Here is a 13,676-nt window from a genome sequence, read left to right as displayed (position 1 = left end):
CTCTGATCAGCCTGATTACAATGCCCCCTTCAAAGTAGGGGGCAGGTGTAGATATAACCTAAATGTAATACATCTCCATTTTTTATTGCACTTGTGCGAAACTTTGCTGCCACTGTTAAGTTACAGCTGATTGTTTGAACTGCAAATTAGTGAAAAAACTATTTCTCCCTATTTTTAATATCTTGAGCAGCGAAGCAGTCATTTTCATTGTTTCCCTTGAATTGTCCATTTCTTTGCAGGTTTTTCCACACAAGAAACCAAAAAGTTGAATGTCAAATATATGAAATCATAGCCCTACAGCCGCAACATCTGGCAGGGGCAATCAAGGACTCTAGTGCCTGAAACAGCTTTCTATCAGTTATTTTACCACCCCCATCCCCCACATTTTTCCTAGGTTTCAAGTTGACAGTTAAATTGACCCTTTTTCCGTCTAAAATTATTTTAGAGGAGGTCCTCAGACTTCGAGAACTTCATCTATGTTTAGAGATATCTTACTTATTAATTCTACATGACTTAAAAGGGGAACACATAGTATTTTTATTCTGGGTTGCATATAACAATGGGTAAAATGGTGGGGGCCTCAGTTTGTAAGCACTTGAAAAGGACCCTTCCAAGAAAAATCCTTAACCAGGCAGACACTTCACTTAATTCCAGCTTCAAAACAAGATGCTTTGAGTATCAACAATGCCTCAAAATTTAATACTCTTAAACTACAGCTGTAAGCACAGAGTAAGATACAAGAGTAATTGGTGGAAAGTGGTTTGTTGTAATCAGTTACACTTCTAGAAAATATGGTGGATGCCACTGAAATACACACACACTTACGCAATGCCTTTCAAACCCGAAGAAATAGCTTTTCCACACCAAACCCTCCCCAAGTTTGAGTGTAAACAGCCTGAATCATAGCATCAGCATCTAACAAGATTCCAGCTGTTTCCACTGTTTTCTGAAAGGGGCAGAGAGGGGCGCTGGGATTTTTCGTATGGAAACCTGAACTGCTAGTACTTTATGGCTCAGGGGAGAGATACCAGTCTCCAGTGAGCTTTCCAGCCCTGGGAGTCTGACACACTTAACACAGAGACCAACCAGCCCAGCTAGTAAGCCACATCAGTACCCAGGTACCAGGGCTTCCCCCCGCTGGTCTGACTCCAGCTGGCAGACACTACGGGGATGAGGCTGCCTGTCCCCTGCTTTCCTCTGGCCCTCACCCCAACCAGGGCAGACGGGACCGACTGCTTTCCTCCAGCCTGGTGCGCCCCCCGCCCCCTCCCAGGCGGGAACCCCGCAGCCGAGAGGGGGCAGGCGCTTCACGCAGCGGGGGTCAGAGCGCAGCCACACACAGGGAGGAGCCCCCGCCTCGCGGCAGGGCAGCTCCCGCCACAAAGCCCTGAGGGGAGGGGAGTTGAGACCGAGGGCTAACGCGCTCCCTCCTCCCGCCCCGCCGGGGAGGGCGGCTCCAGCCAGTTAACCCCGATGCCCCCTTCCCACCCCGCCCGCGTGCCCAAAACAGACCCCCCCACCCCGCAGCGCCAGGAGCCGCAAACACTGGGAGACCCCCACGGCGCGGGAGGGGCAGGACAAGGGCCTGGGAAGCCCTTCTCTGCCAGGGCCAACGGCGGGGCGGGGGGCGGCCGGACCCCCCATTCCCTGCCCTCTGGGTGGAAGCGACAGTGGGGCCCGTAGCGGCCAAAGGGACCTCCCCGCTTTCCGGTGCGTGGTGGTCGGACCCCGGCCGGCTGAGGGGACAATAGCGAGGCCAGCAGCGGCCGCAGGGTCCCCCGCCCCGCCCCGCCCGCTGGAGCTGAGGGGGCCCGCGTGGCCGCGCTGCCCCCAGCCCGGCTCGCGGGTGTGCCTGGCGAGCGCCGCTCACCTCTCGAAAGAACCGCGCGCCCACCCCGCCGCCTCCGCTCCAGGCGACCCCTTCGCGCCGCGCTGCCGCCCCGCCTGTGTGAGCCACGAGCTACGGCCTCGCGCCGCCTTTATATGGCTTCGGCCCCGCCCTTCGCACCGCCCAGTCTCGCCCTGGCGCTACCTGCGGCTGCCTGTTGCGCCGGGCTCCGCCTCCGTGCGCGGGCGGGGAGAGCGGACCCGCCCGGCCCCTGGGGCAGGCCCGCGCTGTGAGGTCATAGCTGAAGAAGCTGCCAGTGCCCGGCCCTAGCTACCCGCCTGGACGTGCTAAGGGCTGGGCTCCGTCCGCAGCTTGCAGCCCCTCCCCGCAGGCCCGGACACAATACAGCCACCCCAAGTGCCTTCCCTCCGCGCCCCACACCGCCCACAGCCCGAGCTGGCGGGAGCCTCTTCAGCGGGACTGGCGCGTGCATGCGGGGTTCAGCGCCGGGGCCCGGAGCCAGCCCGGCGCACGCCTGCCCCCCCCCCCCCCCGGGCAGCAAAGCCCCCCGGGCGACTTCCTTAACCCGGTGCGGCCCGCCCTCCCACGGGAGGAGTCTCCCAGGTCATGGCTACGGCGTCTCTGCGTTGGGTCACTGTATCTGACCGTCCAGAACAGGACAGGCCACCCCGGAGCCTGGATCTGAATCAGCGTCTGTTCCCACCTCACCTGGTACCTGTGTACTTTAGATACTGTAACACAGTGACAGCTATCAGAGGGGTAGCCCATCTAGTCTGCGTCCCCAAGCACAGCAGCAGTCATGCAGCACCTTATAGGCTAACATTATTTGGAGCATAAGCTTTGGTGGGCAAAGACTAAGCTTACGCTCCAAAATATCTGTTAGTCTATAAGGTGCCATTAACACAAGGTGAGTTGGTAGATACTGATACAGATACACTCCCCCTGAGGGTGTCCTCTTTTTTACATGATAACCCTATCTTTGGGTGGGGCACCTACACTGACAGGAACAATGAGAACTCCAGTGGCACCCTATAGACTTAACGGATATTTTGGAGCATAAGTTTCGTGGTGCTCCAAAATATCTGCTAGTCTATAAGGTGCCACAGGACTTCTTGTTGGTTTTGAAGGTACAGACTAACTTGGCTACCTCTCTGATACTTTACACTGACAGAAGACTCTCCCCATCAGCATGGGTGAGCTTTGCTAATTAGGGCTTGGCTACACCTAACAGCGCTGCTGTGGCACTTAAAGGAGCATCCTGATTCAGTGGGTGCACTATTCTAAACTGCCAAGGGACCCTGAGACTGATCCTCACCATAACTCCCTTGACCCCAGCCTCACAACTCTAATCCAGGCCTAGTGAGGAGACGAGACCCGAGGAGGCTGGAGAACAAGCTGACCCTGCATTCGCCCTGCAGGAACAACCTCTATGTCACAGAGAAGGAGAAACGGCCAAACTTGAGCAGTGCTGTGACACCATATGCCATCTTGCAATGCCCAGAGGACCATGCATGCAGTTTCTGTGGGTGCAAACTGAACCCAAAACCACACAAAAGATGCCCCATCCATAATAATCCTAAAGTATTTGGAAATGCCATTCCACATAAATAAATACAAGTTATAAAAGGGATCATTTTGCTCACTTCTGAAATGCAGCAATGTGGGGGTGAAATGCAATAATAATAAAAAAAATACAGCTTTTATGCAGCATTTTTCATCAGTAGGCCTCAAAGTGGCCTGCACAGGAAATCAGTATCATCATTCCTATTTTACAGAGGGGGAAATTCAGGCACAGAAGTGACATGACTTGCTTAGAGTCACCCAGCAAACCATAGTGAATTAACACAGTCTTTAATGTATTTATCTTCATAACATCTTGGTGAGGTACAGAAGTACTATTATCCCCATTTTGCATATGGAGAGGAGAACTGAATTACACAGAGAAATATATATACACTTAGACATCTAAGGAAGTACAGCTGCAGCTATGCTGTTGTGGCACGTTAGTGCAGACACTCACTTCAAGGATGGGAAGGATTCTCTGGGCACTGTAATTCAGGGGAGGCGGACCCCCAGCTTGCGATCCAGATCTGCAATGCAGCTTGCCTGGATCTGGACTGCAAATCTTGGGGCTTCTCTCCCCAGTATCTGTGTGGAGCCCCAAACTGCGTGGGCCAGATCAGGCAAGTCAGGGCTAGATACAGCCCATGGGCTCTTCTGGAGGGCAAGGGGCAGGAAGTAGCCCCACATGGTGCTGCTGCCACTTCCTGCTGTTCTCACAGCCAGGGAAAGGCGAGAGGTAGTGGCAGCGCTGCCCAGAGCTTCGTCATGCCACTCTGATTTGCTGGAATTCCAGCCAATCAGCAGCAGGGGCAGTGCCTGGGAGTGGTGTGGGGAGGACACAGGCCCATGTGTGTGAAAGAGGGTGTTGCACAGGCAAGCACCCTTCCCATCACCCAGACCCTGCACCCCCAGACAGCTACTGCACTCTCTGCTGCCTAAAACCCCCTCTCACCGGCTCTGGCAGCCTCCCTCTCTTCTGCCCAGACCCCCATCCCATCCATTCTTGTGTCCTCCCTCTCATCCCAAAGCCGCGCTCTGCTCCTGCCCCCTCCCTCTGAGATGCCTCATTCCCACCCCAACACCTCCCTTCCAGCTCTTGCATCCCAAACCTTCCTGCACCCTTCCTTCCACCCAAGCCCTGCACCCCCAGCCTGCTCCTTGACCCACCTCCCACCCAGACCCCCCCCCACGTCCAGCCCATTTCTGCACCCCATTCCTGCCCAGATTGCCCACCCCCAGATCATTCCTGCGCCTTTCCTCGCACCCAGACCCCACATCCCAAGCCTACTTCCTGGCAGCCTGCTCCCACACTGAACCCCTCATTTTGGCCCTACCCCAGAGCCTAGAGGGGCCCACAAAATGTACTATCCCCGGTCCCCCAGGCTCTGGGGCTGGTGTATGAGGGGAGTGTCTTTTTTCGTTTTTCTTTCAGTCGAGGACCACATCAGGGTTTTTTGTTGTTGTTGTTGTTCTGGATTGGATTTGGTTTCATTGGTTTTTTTGCTTCTCGCTTGTGTGGCCCCTGACTGATTTGTCTCTGAGTTAGTGGCCCCTGACCCAAAAAAGGTTCCCCACCCCGGCAGTTAATCTTCCTCCCTGAGAGGCATTAGCTAGGTTGGTAAAAGAACTCTTGAATCAACATAACACTGTTTACACCAGGGTTTAGTTCAGCATATCTAGGCCTCTCAGGCCTTGTCTCCACTACTTGGTGGACTGACGCAGCAGGGATCAATCCTTTAGCTGTCAATTTCTTGCATCTTCTGTAGATGTGATAAATAAATCTCCATGCTCACTCCTGTTAACACCAATACTCCATCAAAACAAGAAGAGTAGCTGGCTTCCGTGGAAGAAGAGCCCCTGCTGACCTTACCACACACGAGCCACTGTGGGTATGTTGATTTCAGCTATGCTATTTTTGTAGCTGAGGTAGATCAACAGTGCAGGTAAGTGTAGGCAAGGCCTCAGGGATGTGGATTTTTCATACCCCTAAGACACAGCTGTGCTGCTATATATTTTCAGTGTAGATGAGCCCTAAATGACCTGCCCAAAGCAATAGAGAAAGGAGTGAGATTATGCTGATCAAGACCTAATCTGGCAACAAATTCAGTGGAGCTAGTAGCATGAGCAAGATACTTAGTATCAAGTCCCAAGAAATAACCAAACAATAGTGAAGGGCTACATCTACACTAGCCAAAAACTTCAAAATGGCCATGCAAATGGCCATTTCGAAGTTTACTAATGAAGCGCTGAATACATATTCAGCGCCTCACTAGCATGCGGGCGGCCACGGCACTTTGAAATTGATGTGGCTCGCCACCGCGCGGCTCATTCAGATGGGGCTCCTTTTTGAAAGGACCCCGGCTACTTTGAAGTCTCCTTATTCCCATCTGCTCATAGGAATAAGGGGACTTTGAAGCAGGCGGGGTCCTTTCGAAAAGGAGCCCTGTCTGGATGAGCCATATCAATTTCGAAGTGCCGCGGTCGCCCGCATGCTCATGAGGCGCTGACTATGTATTTCAGCGCTTCATTAGTAAACTTTGAAATGGCCATTTGCATGGCCATTTCGAAGTTTTTGGCTAGTATAGACACGACCAAGCAGTGGAAAAGATGAAAACAGAAACCAAGATTCATACTTCTTGGTTCCCACACTTAACTTTTATAGCACAGAGAAGGAGCCGTGTTAGTCTATACACTATCAAAAAAAAAAAAGTAGTCAAGTAGCACTTTAAAGACTAACAAAATAATTTATTAGGTGATCTTTCATGGGACAGACCCACCTCTTCAGACCATAGCCATAACAGAACAGACTCAATATTTAAGGCATAAAGAACCAAAACAGTAATCAAAGTTGACAAATCAGAAAAAAAATTATCAAGGTGAGCAAATCAGAAAGCAGAGGGGCAGCGGGGGGCGGAGTCAAGAATTAGATTAAGCCAAGTATGCCAAAGAGTCCCTATAATGTCCCAGAAAATCTGCATTTTCTGAAAAAGTGTGTCTGTCCCACGAAAGTTCACCTAATGAATTATTTTGCTAGTCTTTAAAGTGCTACTTGACTGCTTTTTTGTTTTTATAGCACAGTTCACTTACTGCATACAGTGCACATTTACAAAAGGGTCCAAAGAGTGGTAGTTTTAGGAAATGCTGAAAAATGAACGTCTATAATAGTGAAATCTCATTGCAGAGAGTAAAGAGTATCATGTAGATGTATCAGTTTAAAATAAAGCAAAACCAGTATGACAGAAAGACTATGAATTTCAAAACGATGTCACATCTATATTCCAACACACAGCCTGCTTGTGTTACCATTGAAATCATTGGCAAAACTCCAATTTATTTCAATGGGAACAATACTGGGCTATCACACCTTTGTAACTAGACCCAGACAAAGTGGTGGGAACGACAAATGCTACACACCACATAATCATCTTCTGCTAGCTCTCTCTCGGGGAGTTGTTTCTGGCAATAACAACCTAGGCTTTGTTGAGTAAAGATTGCCAAAAATACCATGTTTGTCGGAATCAGATTTATGATATGCATAAGTCCACAAGGGAGTAGGTTTAAATTGTTACAGGCTTGAGCTACTTTGGAAAAAAAAGTCCATTTCTCTGGTGTGATATGAGCCATACTGTTTGCTATTTCAAAGAAGAATCCTGATTTGAATGTGCCTGTTATGCAACCTGCACTAACCAGAACTATGAAACACTAACACAGCCATTCCCAATCTTTTTGAGATGGTGATCCATTTTCACAATTCAGGAAGACTTTGTGACCCAAGTCAGTTGAAAACCAGGGTGCGGTGTATTGTCCCCAGGAAAAAACATTTATAAATCTTATTCACCCCCGCTTCCCTGGGGCTTAAACCCCTCACAGTCCCAAACTGCCCTCCTGCCTCCAGGCTTAAACCCCTTGCAGCCCCATACTGCCTCTCCACCTACCTCACATGAGTGCTGCTGCTGGCTCCTGCTGCTCCTTCACCAGGCCACCACTGCCTCCTCCACACAGCTCCCTCCAGGCCTCCTACTCCCTTACCCCACCTGTAGGACGGGCAGTTCCCTGCCCTGGCCTGCCACGCTGAACGGGACTCAATTTAATTGGTTTAACAGCTGGATCCCTCCCGCCAGCTGCTAAACCAATTAAATTGATTTCCATTTCAGCATGGCAGGACAGGAAATGGGATCCAGAGGAGTGAGCGGCAGCAGTGGAGGGAGCTGCAAATGGCTCCTTAAAAAGCCACATGCAGCTCGGAGCTGCCCAGCCAGCAACCCATGTTTGCGTCCCAACCCCTAGTTTGGGAATTCCTGCACTAACATAATGATAAAGTGTCTCCATGTTGCATAGTTGTCTGAAAAGCAGAAGACCCTGAATTCTAAACTGAGCTTCGAAAATGACTCCTTTATATTCTCTGAGCCAGTTTTCAGATCTGTAAACTCAGGGCAAGAATGCAAGCTATCATGTATGTTTGTGCATGTATAATTCAGAACTGCTCAATTTCATGTCATAGGGTAGATCTAAACTTGTGCCAGCATGTAGAATACAGACTTTGTGTGCCCTGCTAAAACAGATATAAATAGGAGAGTACATAGCGTAGAACTGTTTAGGCAAGAACCGAAGAGCCATGCCAGAACTTTAGGTATCTTCCCTATCGCTGAATCCATCTATGCCTGAGTAGTGCTTCCCACATCTATATCGTTATATTTAGCAGTATAGTGTCATTCGTCCAGAGCCCTGCTGAAGAGAAAGGCTCCAGTGGTTGGCAGGGAAAAGAGAAGAACAGATGGGAAAGGCTTAAGTGCAGCTCTCCTCTGCTGAAGCCTTCCTCTCTGCTTTTCACAGTGGTGTTGTTACACCTACCCTGTGTACAGATTGAACTTCTCTACTCTGGCATCCTCAGGAACTGACCCATAGTGAACAAGAGAATTTGCTGCACCATGGGAGGTCAATGGTGTTCAGCAGCATTACCAACACTTCCACTGCTTACTGGGCTCTTACAAGATATTTGGGGTAAATTACAGCTAAATAACAGCACAGAACACTGAGAGCCAGGGGTGGCAGCTGTAAACAAACTTTATGGGACCACAGGAAACTTGGCCACACCCATGATAAGTGGTCATATGGCAAACTAAAATCATGGTGGATTATGGATGTTACCAGATGAGAGAGTGCCAGACTGGAGAGGTTCAACATGTAGTACATGCCACCAGAAATGTAGACAAGGCCATAGTTCTTGTGCTCCTATCGAGTCTCCAGTTCCTCAAATGGAAGGTGTTTTTGCTTCTGGAACATGAACACTAGCATTCTATCTCTACTTCCAGTGAACAATTCCAGGTAACCATGTTGTGCAGCATAAAGAAATCTATTAAGGTAAGATGGGTGAAGGTTTATTCCAAAGCTTATCTTTGGTATACACTTGTTGTGAAGGTGAATTAATTAATGTATGTAAAAAGTACTCCTAACAATAATAGCATTGGATGCTAAGATCAGATCCTTATCACATCTCCCACTTCCCGCTTCCCCCCGCCACACACACAATAACCAAAAATAGCAAAGGTGACTTCTTTTAAATATAAACACGTTCACGTAGTGTGTGTTTCCACAATCTTTTACATTGGACATAGCAGTTCTACTAGTTTTGTACTCTTTTTACATTTTGAGACCTGGAAGTCGATGAAGCCACCAAAATCTGTTCCCTTGGAACTTGAGCCTATTTTGAACCCAAGCCTTCAAAAATAAGAGGTGAGCCAATGAACTTACTACTATCTCACTATATTTCTTATGTTCATGCCAGAACATCTAGACAGCTCATCTGTTTTTAAAACTACGTAAAAAGAACAAGAACCCTGGAAGCAAAAGGTACACCAGCCTATTTTCCTGAGGGATTAATCCTTCATAGAGATGAGCCTGAAACAAAACCCCAGCTCAGAAAATGCTTTCTGGACTTTACGGCTCCTCTCATGTTCATGCAGAACTTATGAGTTCTTTATTCTGCTGTGCTTGAGTGATTTCTGGGGAAGGATCCGAAAAACTGCAGAGATTCAGTGGAATAAATTGGAGGTTAGACCAGGGTGGGCAAAGCTTTGGCAACATTTGCAGTAACACCAAACTTTTCTTGACTACGCAGCAAACGTTGCCAAGTTCTGAACTTCTTTTGGGTTCACGTTTTAGCTTTTTATTTATTTTGTTTTATTAATTATATTTTATATTTATTGTATTAATTTATTTTATTACAAAGTTCAATGAAAGCTTTGCTGAGTTAGAGATAAAACTAAGGTAAAACTTGGTCATTTTATCTGACTTTCACTTCAAACTTTGCAAGGTATTTGAAATTTAGATTACACACAGCAATAGGCACTTCAGAAGTATCTTAAGACAGACTGGAAATAGATGTAGAGATGCACCTATAAGCTGTGTCAACACGTGCATGCTACTTCGAAGTAGCGGCACTAACTTCGAAATAGCGCCCGTCGTGGCTACACGCGTCGAGCGCTATTTCAAAGTTAACTTCGACGTTAGGCGGCGAGACGTCGAAGTCGCTAACCTCATGAGGGGATCAGAATAGCGCCCTACTTCGACGTTCATCGTCGAAGTAGGGACCGTGTAGACGATCCGCGTCCCGCAACGTCGAAATTGGCGGGTCCTCCATGGCAGCCATCAGCTGGGGGGTTGAGAGATGCTCTCTCTCCAGCCCCTGCGGGGCTCTATGGTCACCGTGGGCAGCAGCCCTTAGCCCAGGGCTTCTGGCTGCTGCTGCGGCAGCTGGGGATCCATGCTGCAGGCACAGGGTCTGCAACCAGTTGTCGGCTCTGTGTATCTTGTGTTGTTTAGTGCAACTGTGTCTGGAAGGGGCCCTTTAAGGGAGCGGCTTGCTGTTGAGTCTGCCCTGTGACCTTGTCTGCAGCTGTGCCTGGCACCCTTATTTCGATGTGTGCTACTTTGGCGTGTAGACGTACCCTCGCAGCGCCTATTTTGATGTGGTGCCGCACAACGTCGAAGTTGAACATCGACGTTGCCAGCCCTGGAGGACGTGTAGACGTTATTCATCGAAATAGCCTATTTCGATGTTGCTACATCGAAATAAGCTATTTCGATGTTGGCTTCACGTGTAGACGTAGCCATAGTGTAAGGAGTGCAAACCCATGTTAATTGAAACTCTGGGAATCAAAACCAAGACTGGGTCAACATTCTGAGGTATATTGTCCATTTAAGGATTAGATTTATTACTCATTGTAAGGCTCACAATGGCTTTTGATGTCTTTCAGGCAGGAGGATGAATTGCAAGAGAAACCAGTAATTCCAAAAGACCAAATTAAGAATTATTTATTATATGGAGAAGTAGCATCCAATTATGCAAAAGGCCAAATCCTGAGCTGTGCTGCAGAGGAGCCCTGATAAGTCTTTGAGATGCCACTTTTTGCTGTTGCCCCTGTTCACAGCAAGAGGCCTACCTAAAGCTCAGAAGAGTGTTAGAGAATTATGCAAGTTGCCACATAAACTAGTATTCCATAATCCCTATGGAGATCATTAGCATTTATACACTTCACTGTGTTACATGTTCTAGCCTGGGGCACACTCAGTAGTTGCACTGCCAGATACATCTAGCTCCCACCATCAGTCTATTTTCTGTAACTAATATGCACCAAGTACCGTCGTGTCCCCCACTCTCTTGTGTGGTGGCTTATTTCAATGGCAGTATTTATCACAAAGTCTTTTAACCTGGAATATAATAGATGTAAACAAAAGCTGTGTCTACACTAGAGAGTTCTATCGACAGAAGTCACTGTCGACAGACATTTCCTGACAGAAGCTCTGTCACAGAACACTTCCACACCTAATAGGAGCTCTCCATTTTGATGCCCTCTGTTGGCAGAGAGTGGACAGACTGCCCAGCCCTCCATCGACAGAACAGACAATGGAAGCTCTGCAAACAGGGCTGCCTGGTGAGCCAGAAGCCCTCTTTGTTGATGGAGGGCCCCCTGGAGGGTCTGCACTATTTTTGGGTCGACAGAATCTGTCTACAGAAGCACTATGCATCAAACTTTCAAGACAAAAACTCTGCTGGGCCTTTGCCCATGAAATCTTATTCTCTAAAATACCTGTTAGTCGATCAGGGGCCACAGGACTTCTTGTTGTTTTTGAAGATACAGACTAACACATAAGGGTGGCACAGCATGATCAGCTGCTGGGTCTCCGGCTCATCCATCTTATTAAAATGTTGAACCATGATACTATTTTTATATATGTGTATTCACATTTATATGCAGATTAATAGTTTTTACTTTTTATATACTTACTTTCTTGCACATGCCAAAAGGTACTTTTCTTTTTTTTTCTTATGAACATAACCAAAATTTTCAGCTGTTTGGATTACATAAAACAGGTGTGTGTGTTGTGGGGAAGCTGAGTGCAGGGAAGATAAGTGAGGCCCCATGTAAAAAGTTTGCTCACTCCTGGACTAGGTGAACTATTGAGATCCCTTCCAGTGCTATACTTCTGTTATTCTATGTATCTGGATCTATATACCTATACACAGAGAGTTTTAATCCGAAGACAAATTGTACATAATTCCTTGCTGAGAGAATGACTAACCATGACCTCTCACCTGCCTACTGTGTTCTGATAACTAGAAGTCACAATACTTAGCACCTGCTTATCCACACTTGAAACACTAGAGCAGTACAGGTGCAACAGGGCAACTGAAGGTTCTGCTATGGTCTTCGATCATCCTGAAAGGTAGTTCCTATGGTGTCAGAGAATTTTCCATCAATCTGCTGTTGTCTAGATCGTGGATATAGTCACATTGTGTTTCATTCATGGCTTCACGGATTTTTCCACTTTCAGTGACATAACTGGGTCGACTTATCTTCTGAGTGTAGACCTGGACCAGGTATTTAAATTGCCCTTTGCAAACATTAACTAATGAATATTTCCAATGCCTCAGGGAATGCAGGATGGGGTCATGAAGCACTAATAGTTTAGGGGCCTAATTTAAATTCACTGAAGTCAGTGGAAAGACTCTCATGACTTCAGTGGGCTTGGATTTAGCTCATACTCCACAGCAGTGTCAGCACTATGATGAGAACTTGGAAGTTCCTGATATCCACATTTTTATTTAGTCCACTAACCCCCACCCTGCCTCTTGTGGCAGCAGGGTCTTGTGAACTTGAAATATACCAGCTAGCAAACTGTGAGGAGGATCTTCCAAAGAATGCTGTTGTTTAGAGCAAGAAATGTTATGTTACATATAGGCAGGCTCACAGTAATGCTTAGCACTAAAGGTGGACTGAGGAATTCCAGGAATGTAGGACATTATAAATAGGTGTAATAAAAGTATTGGCTAGAGGCCTCAACCAGTACCAAGGATTCATTGCCCTAGGTATTGCAGGAACACATTATGTGAAACAATACTTGTCCCAAATAATTTTCAGTCTAAATGCAGACAGCCAAGAAAGAGCAGATGTATTATCTCTGTATTAGAGATAGTATCGGAGGGGTAGCCGTGTTGGTCTGGATCTGTAACAGCAACGAAGGGTCCTGTGGCACCTTACAGACTAACAGAAAAGTTTGGAGCATGAGCTTTCGTGAGCACAGACACTTCATGAAGTGAGTCTGTGCTCACGAAAGCTCATGCTCCAAACTTTTCTGTTAGTCTGTAAGGTGTCACAGGACCCTTCGTTGCTGTATTAGAGATAGGAACTGAGGCTCAGGCTCACCCATAAAATCTGGGACAAAGCCCAAAACTGATCCCAGGCCTCCTGGGCATTAACCACAAAACCATTCTTTCTTCTTTGACATATAAATCATCGCAATTCCAGTGATAAAAATGGAGGTGCAAGTGGAACTGCTGTCAGCTGTAAACAAGGAAGAAAAGTTGAGTAAAAGTTAACTTTAGAATCATTTTTTTCCAGGGAGACCACCGTGTGTTTTATTAAAATCAAACAAACCCTACACACGCTTCACATTCAAGCAGCAATAATATGATTAGTCACTGCATGAGTAACTCTGTGTGTTGCCACGAGCTTATTAATAATGTTACTGTAGTGATTTTGAACACAGTTAACCTATGCATTTTGTACAGTATACTAGAGCTATGTCAAAGTGGAGTTGTGATCTTGAGACACACTCCACATTCACTGGGATTTACGGTGTAACAGAATCTTCCCTTATTGTCGCTGGGTCTTTAGTTGAGGTTGACATGTACCCACATAGATCATTTGTCCTTCTAGAAATCATCTATTGCAGCTTTGGATTGAGGACACTGACCTCAATT

At 47.4% G+C, this 13,676-nt stretch overlaps 1 protein-coding gene across 1 annotated transcript in view; it reads right to left on the bottom strand.

Annotated features, from left to right (window-relative positions):
- NDRG1 (N-myc downstream regulated 1) overlaps positions 1-1,944 on the bottom strand; it is a 68,863-nt gene extending 66,919 nt beyond the window's left edge. The window contains exon 1 of the mRNA XM_074986634.1: positions 1,871-1,944. The gene's annotated coding sequence lies outside the window, so the exon portion shown is untranslated. The remainder of the gene's footprint in view (positions 1-1,870) is intronic.
- Between the last annotated feature and the right edge of the window lie 11,732 nt (positions 1,945-13,676).

This window comes from Carettochelys insculpta, chromosome 2 (genome assembly GCF_033958435.1).
Source record: "Carettochelys insculpta isolate YL-2023 chromosome 2, ASM3395843v1, whole genome shotgun sequence".
Lineage (NCBI taxonomy): Eukaryota > Metazoa > Chordata > Testudines > Carettochelyidae > Carettochelys > Carettochelys insculpta.
This window is presented reverse-complemented; position numbering and strand designations above follow the sequence as displayed.